The sequence below is a fragment of the Drosophila mojavensis genome, unplaced genomic scaffold (assembly GCF_018153725.1).
Source record: "Drosophila mojavensis isolate 15081-1352.22 unplaced genomic scaffold, ASM1815372v1 contig_136, whole genome shotgun sequence".
In the NCBI taxonomy this organism is placed as follows: domain Eukaryota; kingdom Metazoa; phylum Arthropoda; class Insecta; order Diptera; family Drosophilidae; genus Drosophila; species Drosophila mojavensis.
The window spans coordinates 31,665,016-31,690,318 of NW_025318667.1; the positions used below are offsets into that span (position 1 = coordinate 31,665,016).

Below are 25,303 nucleotides of genomic sequence, written 5' to 3' on the forward strand. Positions count from 1 at the left end.
TCTGCTGAGTTTGTTAGTCAAAGTGTTTTTTGCTGAGAAGCTTTGTGTGAGGGAAAATCGTGTTAGTTTTACGCGACACTCATGTGAGAGCGTCACACGAATGAGTGATCGCATTGCGTCTGAGCGAAACAGATGCTAAAGAAAAAAGAGAGTGACGCTCAGAGAGAGACGTGTCTACACAATTTTTTTTTGGGTATGATGCGAGAAAGAGAATAAACGAAAAAACGCTCAACTCTCATTTGCAAGCTCTGCTCTTTTCACACTCTCGATTTTTTTCTACGTTCGCTGTAAGTGTAAGTGGGACCGGCAAGCGTTGACGAAAAATACTTGGGTGACAAGCAAAAAGAAAACGACACATTGCTGTGAGTGACAGCAAGATATTGCCTACATGAGCAGCACTCATACAATTTTTATAAGTGTGTGTTTATGATTTGCTTTTATTGAGTGTGAGTAAGGTGGCAAAAATTGACACACTTGCAGTTCTACGGACGGACTGGGCTATATGGATTCAGCTCATCGCCTTGATCAAGAATATATATACTTTATGGGGTCTGCGATGATTCCTCCTGCCTGTTACATACTTTTCATAAAATCATTATACCCTGATTTTCCATTTTCATTGGGTTCAGGGTATAAAAAAAGCAAAATCAAGAGTAAAACAAGTAAGAAAGCTCTAGTCGAGACTACTCGACTACGAGATCCCCTGAACCCTTGGAGTAATAGCTACTTCAATTTTTCGCGTCTTTCAGCTTACGCAAGAAACACGCACACACACACACACACACACACACGCACGCACGCACGCACACACAGGCATACACACACACACATACATACACACACACACACACACACACACACACACACACACACACATACACAAACAATTACATACATATACACACACAAGCATAAACACGCATGGGCGGCAGTGAGCGCTTACTATGAGAACTTAATTGCTTAATAACTTTTTTGTGGACGTACGATCTTCATGAAACTTTCAGATTATGATTATGACATAGATATGCATGTAATTGCCAAAGCACAAGTCTCTAGTATTTGAAATACGCTTTTTACAAAAGTGAGGGTGAGGGGGTGAATTTAAGGGCGGGGGGTAAATTTTAACAAAAACCGAAATTGTATAAATTGCATATAGGCATACATTAAAAATTTGGAGACTCTAGCAATAAAGGTGTAGAAGATATAATTTTATAACTGGTTTTCGATAAGGTTTTTTATCGATAAAAAAGATCGGGATGAGTTATCGATTTTTAATGATAAACTTGATATGCGCGCTGTAATTACGAACATTTTAAAAAAATTTGAAGTCTCTAGCTCTTATATCTTCTGAAATCGACGCGTTCATACATACGGACAGACGGACAGACGGACGGACGGACAGACGGACAGACAGACGGACAGGGCCAAATCGACTCAGCTCGTCGCCCTGATCAAGAATATATATATACTTTGTGGGGTCTGCCACGCCTCCTTCTGCCTGTTACATACATTTCAACAAAACCATTATACCCTGATTTCCCATTGAAAATGGGTTCAGGGTATAACAAGTATGAAAGCTCTAGTCGAGACTGCTCGACTACGAGATCCCCTGAACCCTTCGAGCAACTGATATTTTAATAATTATTCGCACATGCACACACACACGCACACATACAGACATACGCACGCACGCATAAACACGCATTGGCTGCAGTGCACTATGGGGAAAAATCCAAATTATCGGGTATTAATTAACGATCCAGATTTTTTGATGCGGTTTTTGTATTATTAATATATATACCATTAGAAATATATTTTAGAAAAATGGGCGTGTCATCGCCCACCAAAAAAAAAAATGACTTAAAATTTTTTATTAAAAAAAAATTTTTTTTTTTAAAGAATTTTGCTTGTTTATACTTTAAATTAATAATTTTAATTGAAAACAATCGAGCTTTCATAATCATCGAAATTAGTTTTCTACAGTTTCGAGTTCCAGATCAGCCAGAAATATTGATCCGCTAAAGAAACTTCGGGTTCTTCAACTGATTTAATTGTGCCTTCAACTTTACATAATACAAGACGTACAACTTCATTAGACAGCGACCTTTATGCTTTCAAACTCGTTTCTAAAGATTTGCCGAAGAAATAATCTGATCAGATGTATCCATTGCTCTATTACAACCAGCGAAATTTGTCCTATTTATAGACCTGGTTGTGCAAATTAGACCCTTCTTTGCCAAAAATGCCTACAGGATGAATAATATTTTCCATAATCTGCGACGACTGAACAATTATTTGATAAACATTTGCTGTCATAGGCAGTCACTCATAGTTGTCAGCTAGTTTTTGTTCCTGCTGCATTTCTTCCATTTGGCATTTATATTTTGGCAAAAAAGCGGCTTTTGCTTTTTTAATATGATTAATAAGTTGAATCAATATTAGTCTTATTTAGTTTCGCCTTAAAAAAAAAAGTTGCCCTTTTCACTGAGCCAAATATCACACAGGTCAGCTCGTAGTCACCTGCTAAAAATTGATTTGCAAAAGTGTACATTGAGACAAAGGCATTGAAATCACAATTAATTGTCCTATGACATGCAATTGAAATTATACTTATGCGTCCTTATGGCTGTTTTATATGTCTTTGCAAAGTTTAATTTTATTTACAAGAAATAGCATTTGACAACACTTGCTAATTTTAAAATAAATGAATAAAATGAATTCAAACATCAAATGTTATTTAAGCCAACGCATAGTAGAAACCCTAATAATTCATATCCTTTTTAAATTTCTCAAAAATTATGTCTGGTCATTGAATAACGACTATTTGAAAATCGGCTACCACAAATTGTAAGCTGAAGGCACATGCTTTTCGAAGATACCAGCTGACTTTAACAGTTGTTAGGCTTAATAGTGGACTGTTATTCAACATTTTGGATACAGTAACTTAAAGTTTGAAGTTTTATTAAGACTGTGGACTGTTATTCAACATTAACAAAAACCAAAATTGTATAAAATACATATAAGTCTACATTTAAACTTTGGAAGCTCTAGCTTTAAAGGTGTAGGAGATATAATTAAATAATTAGCTTTCGATAAGGGTTTTAATCGATAATAAAATATCGTGAGTAGTTACCGATATTTAGAGAAAAACGACGCGTTCATACATACGGACGGACGGACAGACAGACGGACAGTGCCAAATCGACTCAGTTCGTCGCCCTGATCAAGAATACATATACTTTATGGGGTCTGCCACGCCTCCTTCTGCCTTTTACATACATTTCAACAAAACCATTATACCCTGATTTCCCATTGAAAATGTGTTCAGGGTATAAAAAAAAAGAAGAACAGAAAGCAAAAATGTATGAGACTAAAAGCAAAGCGAAATTTGCACGCATATAAAAGTCAATGCGTTTTTAGCACTTCAACAAGAAAAGAAAAAGGAAGCTATATTCAGAATTTATTCAGGTATAATGTACAAGTAGATATAAAGGAGGAGCGACGGAAGAAGATAGAAGCTCTTTCTCTGTCTAAAGAGAAAGAGAGAGGAGGAGGGAGAGAGGGAGAGAGAGAGAGAGAGAGAGAGGGGACTTTGTTTCGATTTCTCGCAATTTTCGATTTAACGGGGTACGAATTATGGAGACTCGACTGTATATTATATTGCAATTTTGGATTTTTTTTTTTTTTTTTTAATTATTTACATTTCCTACAACTGTAGCATTTTCATTTATTTTTTCCACCTTTGTTGTTCGGACAACCCAAAAGTCAAAAGCTAAGTACGGCTGATATACAGTATGCCACTAAAGTCACCGTACTCTTGTTATATTTGCACGAATCACCCTGAAACTTGGCCAAATTTTTGTCATATTAAATAAATTTTAATGCAGTATTGTAAGCTAATATATTTTCTTCTAAATTATAAAAGAAAAACATTTACTTTTAATTTTAGTTCCATAATATTACAGCGAATGTAAACATACCCAAATATTTGCGTCAACAAAAGTCTACGTACTCTTATTTTCTTGCACTGTCTGGCGTCAGCGTTCTTCTTAGAAATAACGGGGGTTTTCGAAAAATGTATTCAATAATGAGTAAATTCTTAATAGTTGAAGCAAGTCTACTATACAGACTGTCATTGGTAGATTCAAATATGAAGGGCGCATCCAAAACAACAAGAGATCTGGTCGGCCACCTGTACTATCCGATCGTGACAAGCGCACAATAAAGCATCTGGTGGACAAGGATCCTTTTTGTAGCGCAGTGCAGATTGCGTCAGAGCTGGGTCGAACAATTGACAAGGAAGTTCACCCGGAAACAGTCCGTAGAGTCATTAAAACCTATAACTTTAGGTCCAACACGCCTCGCAAGACGCCTCTTGTAAATTTAACAAACAGGAGAAAGCGCTTAGAGTTTGCCAAAGCCTACGTGGACAAGCCAATGGACTTCTGGCGAAAGGTCATCTTCTCAGATGAGTCTAAATATAACATTTTTGGCTCAGATGGGCGTCTCCACGTCTGGAGGAGACCAGGATAAGCATTGAACCCCAAAAATACAATAAAAACCGAAAAAAACACTGCGGCGGAGGTATTATGGTTTGGGGTTGCATAGCTGCAGCAGGAGTCGGAAGTTTGGAATTCATCGACGGAGTGATGGGCCAATATGTGTACATTGATATTTTAAAAAAAAATTTAAAGATCAGCGCCGAGAAACTTGGAATTGGGTCTGATTTCTGGTTTCAACAGGACAATGACCCAAAACATAAAGCAATGAATACTAGGTTGTATCTCGCGTACAACACTCCCACACTTTTAGAGACGCCGCCATAGAGCCCGGATAACAATCCAATCGAGCATGTTTGGAATATGCTCGAAAAAAAATTAAGGAAGCACAAAATCAGCAACAAAAACCGCCTGCGAGAGGCATTACACTAGGAGTGGTGCGCGATAGATCCCAAATATATCGAAAAATTGGTGCTTTCAATGCCAAATCGCCTCAGAGATATGATTAAGATGAAGGGTTATCCCACAAGATATTAAATTTGAAGTTTAATTAAAAATATTGTTCCTTATAGTTAGTAAGTTTATATTAGTTTGTAAGAGTACGTAGACTTTTGTTGACGCAGACATTGGAGCTCCTTTTGTTCAAATCAATATTATTATGTTAAGTTTGAAATTTCACTGTTTTTCTTTTTCAGTTTAGAAGAAAATATATTAGTTTATAATCCTGCATTACAATTTTTAATTTAACAAAAATTTGGCCAAGTTTCAGGGTGATTCGCGCAAATATAACAAGAGTACGGTGACTTTAGTGGCACACTGTATTTCTCTTAAATTCAGTGCTTTTGTAATTTTCGCCACTGCATTATGCAGGTGTTAAAAACAAAAACATCAGCAACAACAATACATACAAGTTTATTTGAAAGAGCCTCCGCTTAGTACGTCTCCGCTCTTCCCGAAGATTTTTTTTTTTTTTATACCCTGAACCCATTTTCAATGGGAAATCAGGGTATAATGGTTTTGTTGAAATGTATGTAACAGGCAGAAGGAGGCGTGGCAGACCCCACAAAGTATATATATTCTTGATCAGGGCGACGAGCTGAGTCGATTTGGCCCTGTCCGTCTGTCCGTATGTTTGAACGCGTCGATTTCCGAAGATATAAGAGCTAGAGACTTGAATTTTTTAATACAGCGCGGACGTCGAGTTTGCTTTTAAAATTCAATAAATCATCCCGTTATGTTTTTATCGAGTAAAAACATTCAAGTTCTAATCAGATGCCACTATAGGTAATTGTGAATGATTTTTCTTTTTTTTAAATTTCTCAAATATTCAATATAATATGTAAATCATATGCTGAAAGTTTCATTTAATTCCGTTCAGTCAAAAATTAATAAAAAATAATCAAATATTTGGCCAATTAACAAACGCACGTGCAGCAGCTACAACAGCATCGTATGCGTGTGCACACATACATTCAAACTTCTTCTAGAAACATTCGTTGAATCACATCAGCTGTTAGTTTCGTTTAGTTTTGGTAGATGGCGCAGCAGCAGTGAATCTATTTGAGTTTTGCCAGCGCCATCAGCAGGAGTGGGGTGGCCTAGTGTGTTAGCTGCATGACGCTCGATCGAGAAGTCGCGGTTCGAGTCCCGATCGATGCAACTGATGTGAACTTTTTTAATTGTTTCAAAATATTTTTATATTTCCATAAATGAGTTTTCTATTTAATTTATATTTTTAAATACACCAAAATTGAAATTTTAACCATACTTTATGTGCGTTTTTAATAGTTTGGTTATTCTAGCAGATTCTTAGAATCACATCAGCAGTTAGTTTCGTTTAGTTTTGATAGATGGCGCTGCAGCAGTGAATCTATTTGAGTTTTGCCAGCGCCACTAGCAGGAGTGAAGTCGCCTAGTGTGTTAGCTGCATGACGCTCGATCGAGAAGTCGCGGTTCGAGTCCCGATCGATGCAACTGATGTGAACTTTTTTAATTGTTTCAAAATATTTTTATATTTTTTTATTAAATGAGTTTGGTATTTTATTTATATTTTTAAATACATCGAAATTGAAATTTCAGCCATACTAAATGGGCATTTTTATTTGTTGGGTCCAGGGTAGTATCTAGTCGAGCACTCTCGACTAGAGTTTTCTTACTTGTTTTTTCATATCTTTGAGTCATTCACAGTTATTACGACGTGCCGAAATAAATGCGAAACAATGACAACAAATTTCAGCATAAAAAGACGCTGTTAGAAATGTATATACATATGTATGTATTTATCAATTATCAGTACCCTCGCTTCTGTGCGTAGCAGCGACACAAATGTCGCTAAGACAGAGAGAGAGACAATCTGCAATGCCGACGTCACACATATGTTTCTATAGTATAGAGAATCTATACCATATTATTGAAATAAATACAGTGTACCAATAATGTCTTCGTACAGCAATGATTTTTTTCTTTGGCAACGAATAATTGATGCAAAATGGGCAAAATAAACTGCGAAAGAAGAATTTTTTTTAACATTAGTATTTTGTGGGGTAGCCCTTATTCTTTATAACTGCTTCTAGTCTTTTTGGCATCGACAAAACTAACTTTTCTGTGTATTTTTTGTAAATTTTCACCCACTCCTCTTTTAGTACTTCTATAAGTTTGGATTTTGAACTAATGTGGTGTGTTCTGACCCTTTTTTCTAACATATTCCAGCAATGCTCGATCGGATTAAGATCAGGACTCTGTGGTGGTGTCTTTAATAAATGGGGAGTGTTGAATGCCAAATACATTTTGGTGTTATGTGCCATATGTTTAGGATCATTGTCATGTTGAAAATAATAAGACCGTGATAAACCTTCAACACTTGGAGCCAAACTCTTTTTTAAAATGTCAATGTATTTAAGGTGGTCCATCACTCCATCAATTATTTCCAAATTTCCGACGCCACCAGCAGCCATACAACCTCATACCATCACACCACCACCACCATGCTTTACTGTCTTAATTGTGCTTTTGGATCTAGTGCCTCTCTAGCTCTTCTCCACACACGCAGTCGTCCATCTGATCCAAATATATTATATTTTGATTCGTCTGAGAATAATATATCACGCCAGAACTCAATTGGTGCATTTTTGTACTGATGAGCAAACTCCAAACGTTTTTTGCGATTAGCGCAAAAATTCGCTAAAAAACCGTTATCATTTTCGCTTTTTGTCTGCAGCTAAAGTTCAAGGAAAGTACGCTGTACGAAGACTTTATTGGAGGCAAAAACGCGTTTTTTGTATGGTTTTTAGCTATACCTTTTATGCTAAAATATTGAAATTATCTTTTTTCTAAATTGTTGTTAAAATATTAGTTAATAAATCTGTATATTAAAATTTTTAATTTTTGCCCATTTTGCATCAATTATTCGTTGCCAAAGAAAAAAAATCATTGCTGTACGAAGACATTATTGGTATACTGTATATTAAATCTTTTTGTTTTGAAGCGCCAGACATAAAACCCAGCACACAAAAAGGTAAATGAAAACTACAGCAACAAAGCGTCACAGCATAAGTTACTTAACTTTACACTTACGCCATACGGCGGCAGGCAGGCAGATACCACGGTAATACATATACATACACACTGGGATGTCGCTTTCGCAGTCGCCTTGATGCATCAGTTAAGACGGCAGCAGCATCGGGCTTGCTGGTTTTGTTGCGAGAGAGAGAGAGAGAGGGACAGCGGGAGAGAGAGAGAGACAGAGAGAGAGAGAGACAGAGAGAGAGAGAGAGAGAGAGAGAGAGAGAGAGAGAGAGAGAGAGAGAGAGAGAGAGAGAGAGAGAGAGAGAGAGAGAGAGAGAGAGAGAGAGAGAGAGAGAGAGAGAGAGAGAGAGCGTATTGCACCGAATGGCTGTTACATTAACCCAGGCAACAAAAACAGTAAATGTACGACCGAACAACCGAATAAACGAATGAACAGTAAAGGCTGCACGCATGATTGATGAATTGAGAATTGACCGACGCTGCTTGGATACGAAAACGCGAAGCATATTTGGGTCAGATTCAAGCCTGGCCACCGCTCCACACACAAATTGACACAAAACGTATTCATTTTCATTCATTGCTGCTTACGTCAACGTACGGCACGTTGCTCAACACTGTTATATCGCTAGTCGGTAGCATGTTCAGAGCCAAGGCCTTCGCGTAGGCTGCATAACAAAGCTGAGAGAAAAAGACAGAGTCTGTATGCCAAAATAATCATAGCCTAATGGCAAAAGAAAGCTTCGACTACTTCGTCATAGCAACAACACGCGCTCATGAATGTACACAATACATGAATATACATACATATATACGTGAATGTACCAACAGGCAGTGTTGCCAGGTTTTGAGACATGAAAATAGCTAAATCGCCTCTAAAAAGTAGCTGAAAATAGGTTTAAAAAAAAAATAGCTTACAAAATAGCTGAACTCTTTATGCATTATGCATTAACTTAAAATTTTATTTTTAATTGTTATTCAATAGTGATATAATTTGGTCCACATCTAAATCATCGGTAGAATTGTATTTTTGGTTAAGTGGAATCATGTTTAAAAATTTTGAAGGCACGGTATAATCATGACAGCCCTAAGCCGCCAACCGCACTTTTATGCTTTTTTGTCGCGGCATGCATTTTAATATCATGTAATTTTGCAAATATACTACATTTGCAGTATATGCAATATGCCCGTGTGTTGTCGGACTCGTCCTCCCTTATCCAGTCTTTAAATTATGTTATTTTGGTCCATGACTCACGAAATTTTTGCTCATATTTCTTTTCCATTCTTAGTGCACTCGTTCATTCAATCAATACCAACCAGTAAGAAAGCTCTAGTCGAGACTGCTCGACTACGAGATCCCCTGAACCCTTCGAGCAACTGATATTTCAATAATTTTTCGCATATGCACACATACACGCACACACACAGGCATACGCACGCACGCATAAACACGCATTGGCTGCAGTGGTGGCTTACTATAGGAAGTTAATTGTTTAATAACTTTTCATGTGGATGGACTAACTTCATGAAACTTTCAGATTATGAATATAATATAGATATGCATGTATTTGCCAACGCACAAGTCCCTAGTATTTGAAAAACGTCTTTTACAAATTTGAAGGTGAGGGGGTGAATTGTGGGTGGGGGGTAAAAATTTTGACAAAAACCGAAATTGGATAAAATGCATATAAGTATACAGATATAATTTGGAGACGCTAGCTTTAAAGATGAAGAAGATATAATTTTAAAATAGATTTTTCGATAATGTTTTAATCGATAACAAAATAACGGGGAAAGTTATCGATATTTAAAGCAAAACTCGATATGCGCGTGATATACACGGACCTAGGAAAAAAATTTCAAGTCTCTAGCTCTTATATCTTCTGAGATCGACGCGTTCATACATACGGACGGACGGACAGACAGACGAACAGGGCCAAATTGACTCAGCTCGGTGCCCTGATCAAGAATATATATACTTTGTGGGGCCTGCCACGCCTCCTTCTGCCTGTTACATACATTTCAACAAAACGATTTTACCCTGACTTGAAAATGGGTTCAGGGTATAAAAAGCGCGCAATTAGAGATGGTGTAAATTCACCACTAGTGATGATAAAAGTACGTTAAAGTAGTGGTGATAGTATCGCGCAGATCATTACGTACAATTTAGGATTTAATGGAACACTGTTTTTTCCTTTAATACTAAAATAAGTGAAACAATATTAATTTGTAAAATAGTTAGATTTATAGCTAATAGCATTTTCAAATTTTTCATAGCATTTACGATTTTAAAATAGCTAGAAATGCTATTAAATAGCTAATCTGGCAACACTGCCAACAGCAGGTACATGGTGAACAACATGGCACTGCCATGATGGCAGCAGTAATAGCAGTGAGAGTAGACTGCTCTGTCTGCGTCTAGACCTAAAGTAACTAAGCTTCAAGGGCGACACACATATATAAATACACTTGTATGTATTGCATAAAATTATGCATGTATACATATCTATACGTTCGTATTGAGCGTATGAGGTGCAGTGTTGCCAAATCAGCTTTTTTCCCGCCAAATCTGGCATTTTTGAAAATCCAATTGCGGAAAAAATTCCAAAAAGCGGACAGCGGGAATTCTGGACATTTTATACCCTGAACCCATTTTCAATGGGAAATCAGGGTATAATGGTTTTGTTGAAATGTTTGTAACAGGCAGAAGGAGGCGTGGCAGACCCCACAAAGTATATATGTATTTTCTTGATCAGGGCGACGGGCTGAGTTGATTTGGCCCTGTCCGTCTGGGTGTCTGTCCGTATGTTTGAACGCGTCGATTTCCGAAGATATAAGAGCTAGAGACTTGAATTTTTTCCAAATGACCGTATATACAGCGCGGATGTCGAGTTTGCTTTTAAAATTCGATAAATCATCCCGTTATGTTTTTATCGAATAAAAACATTCAAGTTCAAGTCAGATGCCACTACAGCTACTTGTGAATGATTTTTTATTTTTTTTAAATTTCTCAAATATTCAATATAATATGTAGATCATATGCTGAAAGTTTCATTAAATTCCGTTCAGTCAAAAATTAATAAAAAATAATCAAATATTTGGCCAATTAACAAACGCACTTGCAGCAGCTATAACAGCATCGTATGCGTGTGCACACATACATTCAAACTTCTTCTAGAAACATTCGTTGAATCACATCAGCTGTTAGTTTCGTTTAGTTTTGGTAGATGGCGCTGCAGCAGTGAATCTATTTGAGTTTTGCCAGCGTCACTTGGCGAAGTGAAGTGGCGTAGTGTGTTAGCTGCATGACGCTCGATCGAGAAGTCGCGGTTCGGATCCCGATCGGTGCAACTGATGTTAATTTTTTTAATTGTTTCAAACTATTTTTATATTTTCATGAGTTTTCTATTTAATTTACATTTTTAAATACACCGAAATTGAAACTTTAACCATACTAAATGTGCGTATTTAAAAGTTTGGTTATTCTAGCAGATTCTTAGAATCACATCAGCAGTTACTTTGGTTTAGTTTTGGTAGATGGCGCTGCAGCAGTGAATCTATTTCAGTTTTGCCACCGCAGCTTCCAAAAGTGAGGTGGCGTAGTGAGTAGCTGCGTGACGCTCGATCGAGAAGTCAAAATATTTTTATATTTTATTAAATGAGTTTTGTATTTCATTTATATTTTTAAATACATCGAAATCGAAATTTTAGCCATACTAAATGGGCATTTTTATTAGTTGGATTCAGGGTAGTATCTAGTCGAGCACTCTCGACTAGAGATTTCTTACCTGTTTTTGGCAGGCTTTGATCTTCTCATTTTTCTTCGTTCTATCAAAATTGCTAATATAGCAACAAGAGCAGCTTTCGATTTTTGTGCAGACATAATATAAACACGTCATTAATCCTTGACTTTTTCAAAGCAACAGAACTTGCAAATGAGTGTCACTTGCAAGCAATGCAAACAAAAACAAAAAATGAAAACACGTGTAGACATTAATGCAATATATTTCACGAAATAGCCATGCAAAAGTTTGCGTGTAAAATAAAAATTGATTGAAGCAAGTAATTTGCTTGCAATATTCGCATTGGTGTGAACATTTGTGCAAACCTTTGCTGCAAATTATTTTTAACTTTGCATCGTGTGTACCTAGCTTTAGCGTCGTGCTTTTACGCAATAGACAGTAAATGCTGACGCTGACGCTGAAGTCTGACACACGAAGGCTAAACGAGATTCGTAACCAGGCCCGGCGCAGTCAACGAACGCCCAGAGAGACCCAAAGAGCACACCACGACAAGTAACCACCCACCCAGCCAACATATAAAGCCCAAGATAAAATTAAATTTTTGAATTTTTATTTCTCATATTTTTTTCTTTTTGGTTTTCAGACTCCAGTTGCCTGAAAACTGTGTGCAGTCAGCTGCTACGCTAATGTGCTCAAACTGTACAGGGACACTTGGACCAGCACCAGACCAAGGCATGAATGTAGACGTGAAACTTCCCAGTGACAAATTCCACCACCAGGCAACGCTTTAAGAAAGCAACCACCAAAAGCCAGCTCAGTCGTCATCTTCACATGTGGATCGATTTCATGAATGAGGCAAAGTAGCACAGTGCAATAGTCACGTGGAAAACAACGCATCAAAACAAAGTAAAAGAAAAGGAAATTTAAAGATATCCGAGAAGACCTCTGACGCCTAACTGAGAGGCGATGGCGAGCAGCGACTGACCAAGCTGCTGTCAAATGCAAGGCAACTATGCCACTTACTCCACAATCCGATAGACGCATCTGTAATTAGTCGAGACAATTTTAAACTTTTGTCCCTTTCAAGCAAGGGAATTCAATTTGGACACTTTGAATATCCATTTATTGATTATTCTAAAGTTAAACGCATCTGTAAAGCCATAATAATTCCGCAAATAAATTTATATGAATTTAAAAGAATAATAGATACCATATTCAAATTCGACCAAACTCCACTTTGAAGGTCAGTTGCAATTGTAGCTAATGGTCAATGAGTTTGCATTTTTATAAAATGTCAAATATTGTATTTGTATTTCCCACTGTTTTAGTTTTTTATTTGATATAATTTTCGCTACTATTTTTCCAAAATAATGCTCACACTGCAGCGCAGCCCAAGCGCAGTCGCTGCTAACTGCGCAGTCAGCAGAGCGCGTGATTATACATGCGTGATGCGTGTGTATGCATGTGTGCATAAAAGAAATGCTGGAGGTTTCAGGGCATCTCCTAGTCGAGCAGTCTTGACTGGAGCCTTCTGACTTGTTTATACCCTGAACCCATTGAAAATGGGAAATCAGGGTATAATGGTTTTGTTGAAATGTATGTAATGGCAGGAGGAGGCGTGGCAGACCCCATAAAGTATATATATTCTTGATCAGGGCGACGAGTTGAGTCGGTTTAGCTCTGTCCGTCTGTCCGTCCGTCCATCCATCTGTCCGTCTGTCCGTATGTTTGAACGCGTCGACTTCAGAGAGCTAGAAACTTCAATTTTTTTTAAATGTCCCTATATACAGCGCGGATATCGAGTTTATCACAAAAAATTAATAACTCATCCCGTTATTTTTTATCGATAAAAAACATTATCGAAAATCAGTAATAAAATTATATCTCCTACATCTTTAAAGCTAGAGTCTCCAAATTTTAAATGTATACTTATATGCAGTTTTTACAATTTCGGTTTTTGTTAAAATTTACCCCCACTCCTATATCCACCCCCTCACCCACATATTTGTAAAATGCGTATTTCAAATGCTAGAGACTGGTATATGCATATCCATGTTATAATCATAATCTAAATGTTTCATGAAATTTGGAACAGATATTCATGTATGTCCTCATGTATATCCGACCACTAGAGACGTAGCAATTTGGAAAACGCATTTCCCGATACGCCAGAAATTATATTAGTTGAAGAGCTAGAGAGCTGAAATTCGGAGTTCAGGGGATCTCCAACTAGAGTCGGGTACCCCGACTTGAGTTTGCTTGGTTAAATATATTTTGTTTTCCAAACATATGATGAAATGTTCTTAGGTTTGCTTTTGTTTGTTTTACAGATACAGATACGCAGACTGGTAAAAATACTGTCAAAGATACAGATGCAGTGACTATAAACAACAGGTATAGCTGCTTGAATCTAAACACTTTGCCCATATTTTACACGAAACGATCTTATGAGGCGCTCTGTTGATGGATACAGCTCTAGACATATGTATTTCCCTGTAGAGACTTGCCAATAAAAATTTTCGGCGCACGATTCAATGATACACACGATAAATATACGCGCAAAAATGCATTTGCCTGTAAAATGTGTATGAACATTTAAAGATAGGATACATTCAATACTTTTCGCCCACCTATTATGGATACAACATTGATTCATAGGGGATGCTATGACAGTTATTATTAAGGGACTATAAATGTATGTATCCATGCATACTTACACACACACAGACAACCACGCCAAACAACTACTACCACCACTAAGTAGCAACCCTAAGTGGTTGTAAAAAACTGCTATAAACTGAAACCATCCTTGATTGCCGTACGCACAACGTAAAGAAATCCTTCCAAGGATGAACATCACTAAAAGCTAATGCCTGCCACAAGATGCGTTTGCCGAAGTCCATCGTCAACACCAACAGACGGCCAGCACCACCGGCCAGCAGCCAGTACCACCACCAGCACCATTTCTGTCTCTGGCGTACAGACTGACGCAAGAGCGACCTGCTAGGCTAAGCTTTTAATTGGGGTGGCTCCCAGCAACAGCAGCTACAGCAGCAATCACCCACAGATGATGTTGTTCAATGACTTTTATTAATTTCAGGCGCAAAAAGCTACAGGCGCTACCTTTAACCATACGGTCCCCATGTACATACATATGTGGATTGTGAATCAGCCAGGCTAAAGAGCAACTGTCCACATGGTCAACTCCGAGTTTAACAAGTAAGAAAGCTCTAGTCGAGACTGCTCGACTACGAGATCCCCTGAACCCTTGGAGTAATAGCAATTTCAATAATTTTTCGCGTCTTTCAGCTTACACAAGAAACACACGCACGCACGCACACACACACATACACACACACAGATACACAAACACTTACACACACAAGCATAAACACGCATGGGCACAGTGTGCGCTTACTATAAGAACTTAATTGTTTAATAACTTTTTTGTGGACATATGATCTTCATGAATCAGATTATGATTATAACATAAATATGCATGTATTTGCCAAAGCACAAGTCTCTAGTATTTGAAATACGCCTTTTACAAAAGTGAAGGTGAGGGGGTGCATATAGGGGTGGGGGGTAAATTTTAACAAAAATCGAAATTGTATAAATTGCATATAAGCATACATTAAAAATTTGGAGATTCTAGCAATAAAGGTGTAGAAGATATAATTTTATAACTGGTTGTCAATAAGGTTTTTTATCGATAAAAAAAGATCGGGATGAGGTATCGATTTTTAATGATAAACTTGATATCCGCGCTGTAATTACGGACATTTAAAAAAAAATTTGAAGTCTCTAGCTCTAATATCTTCTGAAATCGACGCGTTCATACATACGGACAGACGGACAGACAGACGGACAGGGCCAAATCAACTCAGCTCGTCGCCCTGATCAAGAATATATATACTTTGTGGGGTCAGCCACGCCTCCTTCTGCCTGTTACATACATTTCAACAAAACCATTATACCCTGATTTCCCATTGAAAATGGGTTCAGGGTATAAAAACAACGGTAATCAAAAGCCACCACCGTACGAAAAGAAAATTTCTCGAATAGGGTTGCAGAGAAAATCGATGAGCGGGTAACTAAACGTTTCTTCTTCTACTTCTTGTTAATGCTGTTAGCATTAACAAGTAAGAAGGCTCCAGTCGAGACTGCTCGATTAGGAGATACCCTGAACCCTCTAAGCTGGTATTCTACTCATTCTGCACTTCTTTTATGTATACATGCATACACACGCATCACGCACGTATATCAGGCGCTCTGCTGACTGCGCAGTTAGCAGCGACAGCGTTTGGGCTGCGCTGCAATGTGGGCCATATTATGAGAATTTATTACAGTCGACTCTCGTTATTTCGAAATTCAAGGGACTCTTAAAATATTTCGAATTATCGGATGTTTGAAATATTAAATGGTTCGAAATTTTAAGAGAAAATAAATAAAACTTCGAATTATCAAGGGTTTTAATTTAACGTAATGTACATATGTATGTTCAAATTAATTCAGCTTTATAAAGAACTCATTTATACGGGTTTGCTTCGAAGCACATTGCTTCTGCTCAGACTTTTCAATAATTTTTTTAAAGACAAAAAGTGCTTGATATGCTGTTTCATCAGTTTCGTTTTGTAGACAAAAGCTTTGTAAGTTATCCAATGAGGCTCTTGCTACCTTAACTGACACCGTTGCCAAAGGTTCTGATGTATCGTCTTCATCTTCATCGATGCTCTTTTCATTCGTATCTGTCGCAGGAAAAATTTCGTCATCGGTTAGGGATCCTGAAATATCCACTTGAACATAGTCTTTTGCAACTACGCTTTTCTTCTCACCTCCTTCAACTTTTCCAATTAGTTTCTTCTTTTCAGCAATCGTCAAACTTTTATACTTTTTAGGACTCATTTAATAAAAAATTTTAATATGTATACTAACGAAGCGATTCGTGCGGAAGCGAGTATCAAAATGTGCCTATGTTTTATGCGTAACACACAACCACGCACAGTATAGTTAGTTTCAGGGGAGTCCCAAAATTCAAAAATTATAACATAAACCGAAATTGTAAAACTGAATATAAGTATACATTTAAAATTTGGAGACTCTAGCTTTAAAGATGTAGGAGATATAATTTTATTACTGATTTTCGATAATGTTTTTATCGATAAAAAATAACGGGATGAGTTATCGATTTTTAGTGAGAAACTCGATATCCGCGCTGTAAATACGGACATTTTAAGATGGACAGACAGACGAACAGGGCCAAATCGACTCAGCTCGTCCCCCTGATCAAGAATATACACATATACTTTATGGGGTCTGCCACGCCTCCTTCTGCCGATACATACATTTCAACAAAACCATTATACCCTGAACCCATTGAAAATGGGAAATCAGCAGCAGCCAAGCCGAGCACCAGCTTGTTTATGTGTGCGTGTAAGCAATTTTATTGGTTGACTATCTGCTGCTATCATTCTGTTTCCAGCCGCTCAGTGAGCCTACCCACACAATTGCCTAGCATTCACAAAAGCAAATTAAACAAAGAAATCAACGAGGTAAGGGCAACGAACAAGAGCAAACAGCAACAGCAACAGCGACAACACTACTATAATTGACAGCTACAGCAGCAGCAGCACCAACAAACAACAATGAGAAATCAAAGAAAGCTGTTAAAAATAGCAAACACCTCCTCCGACACCGCCTACACATCTCGAAAATTGCCAACCACTTCCTACCCCACCAAACAGAAACGGCACCATACACGGCTAGCGACCACCTATCAGGGACAAATTAAATAAAACAGCAACGGCGGCAGCAAGAACTGCTTTTAATTTGAAGCTATCGATTCAGCGACGAGAGCGCCAGCAGCAGCAGCACCGCAGCTACCGGAAGGCGTTTCGCAAAAGGGCAAACATTGAAATGTAAATAATCAGCAAAAGCAGTGGCAGCGACGCAGCAGCTGGCGCGCGGCACAGACGCTCAATGCACAGCAAGCGTCGTCAGCAGAACGGCCGTAGACAGATAGCGAGAGAGAAGGAGAGGGGGATGAGGAGGAGGAGAGTGAGCAAGTGAGAGTATGTGTATGTGTATGACGCGCGAGCTTTTCACTCAGCAAACAGTTGCCGGCCGGCCCCTGGCGAGATCACAGCTAGAACAGAACCAACAAGTAAGAAGGCTCTAGTCGAGACTGCTCGATTAGGAGATACCCTGAACCCTCTAAGCTGATATTTTAATCATTCTGCACTTCTTCTATGCACACATACATACACATGCATCCAGACGCACGTATAATAACGCGCTCTGCTGACGGCGCAGTAAGCAGCGACTGCGCTTGGGCTGCGCTGCAATGTGGGCAATATTATACGAATTTATTTGTTGAATAATTTAATTTGTAGAAGGACAATCTTATTGAAACTTTTAGAACGTAAACATAATGTTCAAATGTATGTACATTCAAAAGCTCAAATCTCTACTTGAAATGCATTTTTTACAAATTGGGGGCAAAGGGGGCGTGGTATCCAAAATCTGTAAATTGTTTTTATTCATCATATGTATACACACAGTAAATCTGAAGTCTCCAGGTCTAATAGTATTCCAATGAGGCTGAAAAAACAAAAACTAATTTTCGATTATTCTCGATAAAAAAGTTATCGGATGATTTATCGAAAAAATAAAGCAAACTCGTACTGCGTATGGTACACACGAGTATGCATGCTCTCTAGCTCTTATAACTTCTGAGATCGACGCACTCATACGGACGGACAGGGCTATACGACTCAGCTCGTCGCTCTGATCAAGAATATATATACTTTGTGGGGTCTGCCACGCCTCCTTCTGCTCGTTACATACTTTTTCACAAAACCATTATACCCTGACTTCCCATTTTCAGTGGGTTCAGGGTATAAAAAGAGCGGGGCTGGAGGTGAAGGAGGTCGGACATGGCATGGTAGTACATGTGTGTTCATACATCAAAACATGCGACATTTGCGTGTGCACATTACCAGTGCACACTAGGCGGAATTGCCAAAAAAGTGGCATAAAATCGAAAAACGCAGATATCGAGCTGAAACTTGGCATATTTGATAATAATGGCAATTTAAATATGTATAGAAAAGTTTAAGTTAATTTGACTACGCCTACCCAAATAGCCCATATATGGGAACTAGGCGTAAAGCGATCTCAAATGAATTTGTAAAAGCTTTAAAAAATGTTTATGAAAGAGACCAACAATTTTTAATAAGCATGATACTTTTGAATTTCTTATGTAATAAGCTAGTAAGGGAATTCATTATTTAATTAAATAGATACTTAATTAGATATTAAATTATATATTTGGCGTTGAAACTCATTCGACCAATTTATTGTAAAATTACTACAACTAATTCAAAAGCAGATCGATTAATATCAACCATATCTGCATAATCATTACAACTGTAACAACAGTTAAATGTTTAATATTTGAGAGGATATTTTTGAGGATCTGTGGAATACATTCATCATATTATTTATCCGTGAATTGTGTCGAGCATGCAGTAACCGGTCACGCTTGTAAATTTTTTTTTTGGCTTCAGACACATTTTCCCCAAGACAGCCTACCAGTGTTGCCAACTTTTGTTGAGCAAACAAAGCTGTTTTTAGTGGGACGATACTTTAATAAAAAGCTGAAATTTTCTGAAAAAAATGGACAAAAAAGCTGATGGTTTTTGCTTTGATTTGATTGATATTTAAATATATTTTTATACCCTGAACCCATTTTCAATGGGAAATCAGGGTATAATGGTTTTGTTGAAATGTATGTAACAGGGAGAAGGAGGCGTGGCAGACCCCACAAAGTATATATATTCTTGATCAGGGTGACGAGCTGAGTCGATTTAGCCTTGTCCGTCTGTCAGTTCGTCCGTCTGTCCGTATGTATGAACGCGTCGATTTCAGAAGATATAAGAGCTAGAGACTTCAAATTTTTTTAAAATGTCCGTAATTACAGCGCGGATATCAAGTTTATCATTAAAAATCGATAACTCATCCCGATCTTTTTTTTATCGATAAAAAACCTTATTGACAACCACCTCTAAATTCACCCCCTCACCCTCACTTTTGTAAAAAACGTATTTCAAATACTAGAGACTTGTGCTTTTACAATTACATGCATATTCATGTTATAATCATAATCTAAAAGTTTCATGAAGATCGTACGTCCATAAAAAAAGTTATTAAACAATTAAGTTCTCATAGTAAGCGCACACTGCAGCCCATGCGTGTTTATGCGTGGTTGCTTGTGTGTGTATGTGTGTGTGTGTATGCGTTTTTGTATGTATGTATGTGTGTGTATGTATGCCTGTGTGTGCGTACGTGCGTGTGTGCGCGTGTGTGTAAAGTTTTACACTATATAGGTTTTACCTCACGCTTAAAATTGAGTAAGCATATCAATATTCATTCATTCATTTTATTGTCAGATTATGTAAGAGACGAACGCTGAGCATTACAACCTCAGCGATAGGATAAGAATAGCTAAAAGACCAACGCGGAGTTTTACAAACTCAGCGATAAGATAAGAATATGTAATAGACCATTACTGAGCCTTACACACTCAGCAATAGACGCACTAGATTTAAGGGTTGAAATTATGCCTGAGTCTGGGTATATAAACCCAGGCTTATATCGGAGAAACACACAGAAGGTACAGTTCTACTCTACAGAAGATTGACACAATGCACTGAATTTCTATCTTTTCGTACAAAAAAAAAAAAAAAAAAAAAAAAAAAAAAAAAAAAAACAATATAAATATAACATATAGCAACACAAATTTTTTCTTTGTTATTTATTCTACATACTCTGGCCCTCAAAATCCAATTTATTTAATTTTGGCAAAATTTGGTAAGCGCGCTAATTCAATAAAAATTTTCCCGACAATTTTTGTTTAGGTATCAGCTAACTGATTACCGGACTTTGAAGCTTGATCACAATGACAGGGTTGCATTTTTAGCAAAACATTTATTGATTTTTCATATAAAGGGAATCTACTTTAAATATATTGGAATAGAATTTTTATTGCAACAATGAAATTTTCTACTTTATGCCATTTATTTGGCAATTCCGACCAGTGCGCAGTGTAAGCGAGTGTGAGGCAATCGAATCAAAAGCTTAGCAGCAGATGAATCTCCTAAATTCACATATGCGAGCTGATGTATTTTTGGTATGTTGTCGATAGGATAGACAAATGACACACATTACGTACATACATATGTACATGTTTGTGGGTCTTTATATATTGTGTATGGCCCACGCAAACTTTAAGTCTATTTTTGGCTGATTTTGGGGTCCGCCACTTTATCGGGAATGCAAATAAACGGCATGTACTTAAGACAAATATGACAACCAAATGCCTGCCAAAGGCCAAGGTTATGCCTTGGAGCACAGCAGCTGACATCTAGCAACTTGAGATAGGGTTGGGGGACGAGCGTTTGGTGAGCTTAGACGAATGGCAGGGTTAACTTCAACGAGAAATGAATAAATTAAGTAAAGCGGAGTCTCATTCTCTTTTTCTGTCTGATTCGCTCTCTATCTCTCTATCGTTCGCTATCTCTATGCTTACTTTCCAAGTTGCAGCTAAACGAGTTTCTCTCGTATAAAATCCATTATTTCCGTCCATCACTTGCTTGCTCGTTCACCACCTCCCTCTCTCTCTTTATCTCGCTCACCATCTCCCTCTCTCTCTTTATCTCTCTATACACTCCCTTTCTCTCATGTGCCGCGTGTTGTGCAAGCGGCAAAGACGGCGACAGCGACAGCGCGTCGTCGTCGACATTTTTTAAACAAGATCTCAGACAACGGCAGCCTGGGGGTCGCCAAGGGGCAATGATGCAGAATGCCCTAATCAAGAACAACTAAAAATTGCGCAGCGAAAGCAACAAATCTTGTTAAACTGTATTTGTATTTCTATTTTTATTAAATTTTGTATTGCATTTACTTTTGCAGTTGCTGTTGTTTGTTTTTTTATGTTTACTGATTTTCGATAAGAATTTAATCGATAAAAATATCGGGATGACTTATCGATTTTTTGTGATAAACTCGCTATCCGCGCTCATCGCCCTGATCAAGAATATATATACTTTGTGGGGTCTGCCACGCCTCCTCTACCTGTTACATACATTTAACAAAACCATTATATCTAGATTTCCCATTTTCAATGGGTTCAGTGTATACAAATAATAATAATAAAACTAAAACGCAGCGTATTGAACACGGGGCCTCAAAGAAATTCAACACACGCGACCAAAGCAAAGAAAGTCAACACTGTAATGAAACTCAACATGCAAACAAAAAACATACGACGCTTAGTAGGTGACGATGGCATTGAATTGTTGCTTTGCTTTGCGCTGCGACGCTACCGCCATGTTGACCGTGACGCCGACTTAGCAGTCAAACATTGTTATTTTTTCGTTTTAAATAGAAACTCAAATAAATTAAAACAAATTAAATTTATCTCCCTCTCTATTTTTCTCTCTCTCTCTCTCAAACACTATTTCTCTTTTACTCTCTCTTTATATATTTCTCTATCTCCCAATTTTACGATCTCTCTTTGTCTCTCTGTCGCTCACAGTATACAAAAAATCGACACACAGACAGTGACTACATGTGACTAAGCAAGCTTATGTCATAGTCGTCGCTGTCAACGACGACGCCAGCGTCAACGCTAACGGCCACGGCGACGACGTTTTGTATGATGGCAAACACTAAAACCAAAGCACCTTGGTAAAGGGGCCAGAGTCGCAGCATTTTCATTTAACTGATATGCGCAATAATCAGAGGAATATGGACAAGAACGCACACATATGCAACAATAGGGCACATGTGCGTTTTGGTCACAAAACTAAGTGATAATGTATACATATAAATGTAAATATGTATATATATACACTCATGATGAAAATAATAGGTACACCCCTTAAAATTAAACTTTTTTTTGGTTTAGTTTAGCAAAACATTTTTTCTACTGCCCTAAACATGAAAATTAAAATGCAATTCTGTATTAAGTATATATTAATAAAAATAAGTAAATTTGGAAAACAAGACTTATTTTCTCTAAAGTTACAAACAAATAAACAAAATTGGAGCTTTTTGTGCTTGACGAAAATAATAAGTACACTTTACTTTGGTAAGTTGTATTTTATTTTTATACTCATTCACGAAAGTGAATCAGTATATTGGTTTTGTGCAATGTCCGTCTTGCTGTCCGTCCGTCCGTCTGTCCGTATGAACACAATCTATTTCGGCGCTATTGAAGCTAGAGACTTGAAATTTGGAACACATACTCGTGTATATCTCCAATTTATAAAGTGTTAAAATTTTCCCGATCCGCCCACTAGGGGCGTGGCAAATCGGAAAATGCATTTTCCGATATACTAGAAATCATGTTAGTTAAAGAGCTAGAAAGCTGAAATTTGGTATGTAGGTCCGCGATGACCACCCAAGATCACGAGCTATGGCGGATATATCTACGCCCATTGGGGGCGTGGCAAATCGGATAAAACTGTAGCTCCTAAAGTTGTAAGCCTAGAATGCTGAAATTTTGCATTTTTAATTTTAAGTCTACGCCTATTGGGGGCGTGGCAAATCGGACCTGAAGATATAGTGCTTTTTTAAATTCTCTTATATTTTGGACACTATTGATCGCAGAGACTTCAAATTTTGTATATATACTCGGACTGATCACCCACGACCAAACAGTTTTGTCGGATATATGTCCGCCCACAGGGGGCGTGGCAAACCGCAAAAGTTTATATCTCCTAAAGTATAATAGCTAGAAGCTTCAAATTTAGATAGTTGAGTTACTGGTAGCCTCCTCTATCGATTCCCTAAAAATAATTTTTACGCCTCTTTAGGGGCGTGGCATATCGAAAAATACCCTGTAATTTTCACTTTTTTTTTTGAGGGTAAGCATTCAAACTTTGCAGTTAGGGTACCGTTATCTCTTTCTAAAAACTGACCAATAATGAGGTGTCTACGCCCAGTTGGGGCAAATCGGAAAAACCTGTATATTCTACAGTATTAGAGCGAAACTTAACTACTAAATTGTTGATGGGATGTGAATGAGTATTCCGCAGTCGGTAACGCCCGACTGCAACGTTCTTACTTGTTTGATTTTCAAATCATTCAAAATTTGTTGCTATTCTATTTTTGGATCAATATCCTGTATATCCTCTTTTATTTTCAAAAAAGTTTTCTATCCGGTTGGACATACACCTAATTAAAGCTTGGCAGGTCTCATTCGTAATCTTCCTCCGTGTTTCTTGGACACAGTCCCCGTTACCGTTACCGTTTATTGTCACACTTTTTCTTTACCATCTGCTTTTTCAATATACTATACACGTTTTCGATTGGATTCAGGAGAATGACTGGGCCAAGCGAGAATGTCCACTTTACTAACCTCAAACCAAGTTTTTACTATTTTAGACGAGGGTTTCGGGCCGTTATCTTGTTTGACAACCCGAGAATATCCCTGTAGTCTGCTACTCTCATAACGTCAGATATTAGGAAAATCAGACGATACAGAAGCAGCCCCACACCATAATGTTTTCACCGCCACGCTAGACTATTTTTTTTTTTTTTTTTTTGTGTAGCGAGGATCAAATTCTGTACCTTCAGGGAGTCTTACATGCCTGGAATAGTCATTTCTATAAATGAAAATGTTGGTTTCGTCGTTAAATAGAACAATATTATATATATATTATAAAATTTAGCATCATCATAAAATTTTTGGTGCACATCAAAGAAACCTGCCATGCCTCCTTCTGCCTGTTACATACATTCCAACAAAACCATTATACCCTGATTTCCCATTTTCAATGGGATATAAAAATGACGCCGAAATAAACTGTGTTCATACGGACAGACGGACGGACAGTAAGACGGACAACTAGGCTAGCGCAAAGGCAATGGGAACGGAATAGGATCCTTTCACGCTTGACTCGCTTTTGGCTTGGTTGCTTCAGAAGGACCTTTTACAGCTATCTTCCTTTTTTTCTGGTGTGATGCCGCTGAAGTCTAGTAGTGGTGCGTTTTAGGGACGTTATCAGAGGACAACCCTCAGTGCTCCCCAAACCCCACCACCAATTCGATATGGGCACTCGGTTATATGGCTTCCGCGAGTTAAACAACATATGACATTTGGGTGGTCGTAGAACTTTCAACACACAAAGAAAAGCCCGGCTCGGTGCCCAAAGACAGGGACAGAGGCAGCGGCAGTTGCAATGGCAGCGACGCCGATAAGCGCAGCGACAACTGAAACGATTTTGATTGCAGCCAAGAACAAAGAGCAGCGCATCAGCCTCGGCAACTTTTTTTTTTTTTATTATTAAAATAAAAAAGAAGATAACATATAAGAGTTCACAACTAATAGATACTATGAGAAAGAACTTTTTAGATTCAATACAAATACCTACAGTATATAGAGCATGCTGTAAATCTCTTACACAAAGCACACACACATTCACAAATGAAAACGTCTGTAAACAAATACATATATGTACCTATATACACACA

General features: G+C 37.8%; 1 protein-coding gene across 1 annotated transcript in view; it reads right to left on the reverse strand.

Annotated features, from left to right (window-relative positions):
• The window catches only part of LOC6586325 (midnolin homolog), a 56,836-nt gene that overhangs the window by 25,726 nt on the left and 5,807 nt on the right, over positions 1–25,303 (reverse strand). The window lies entirely within an intron of this gene.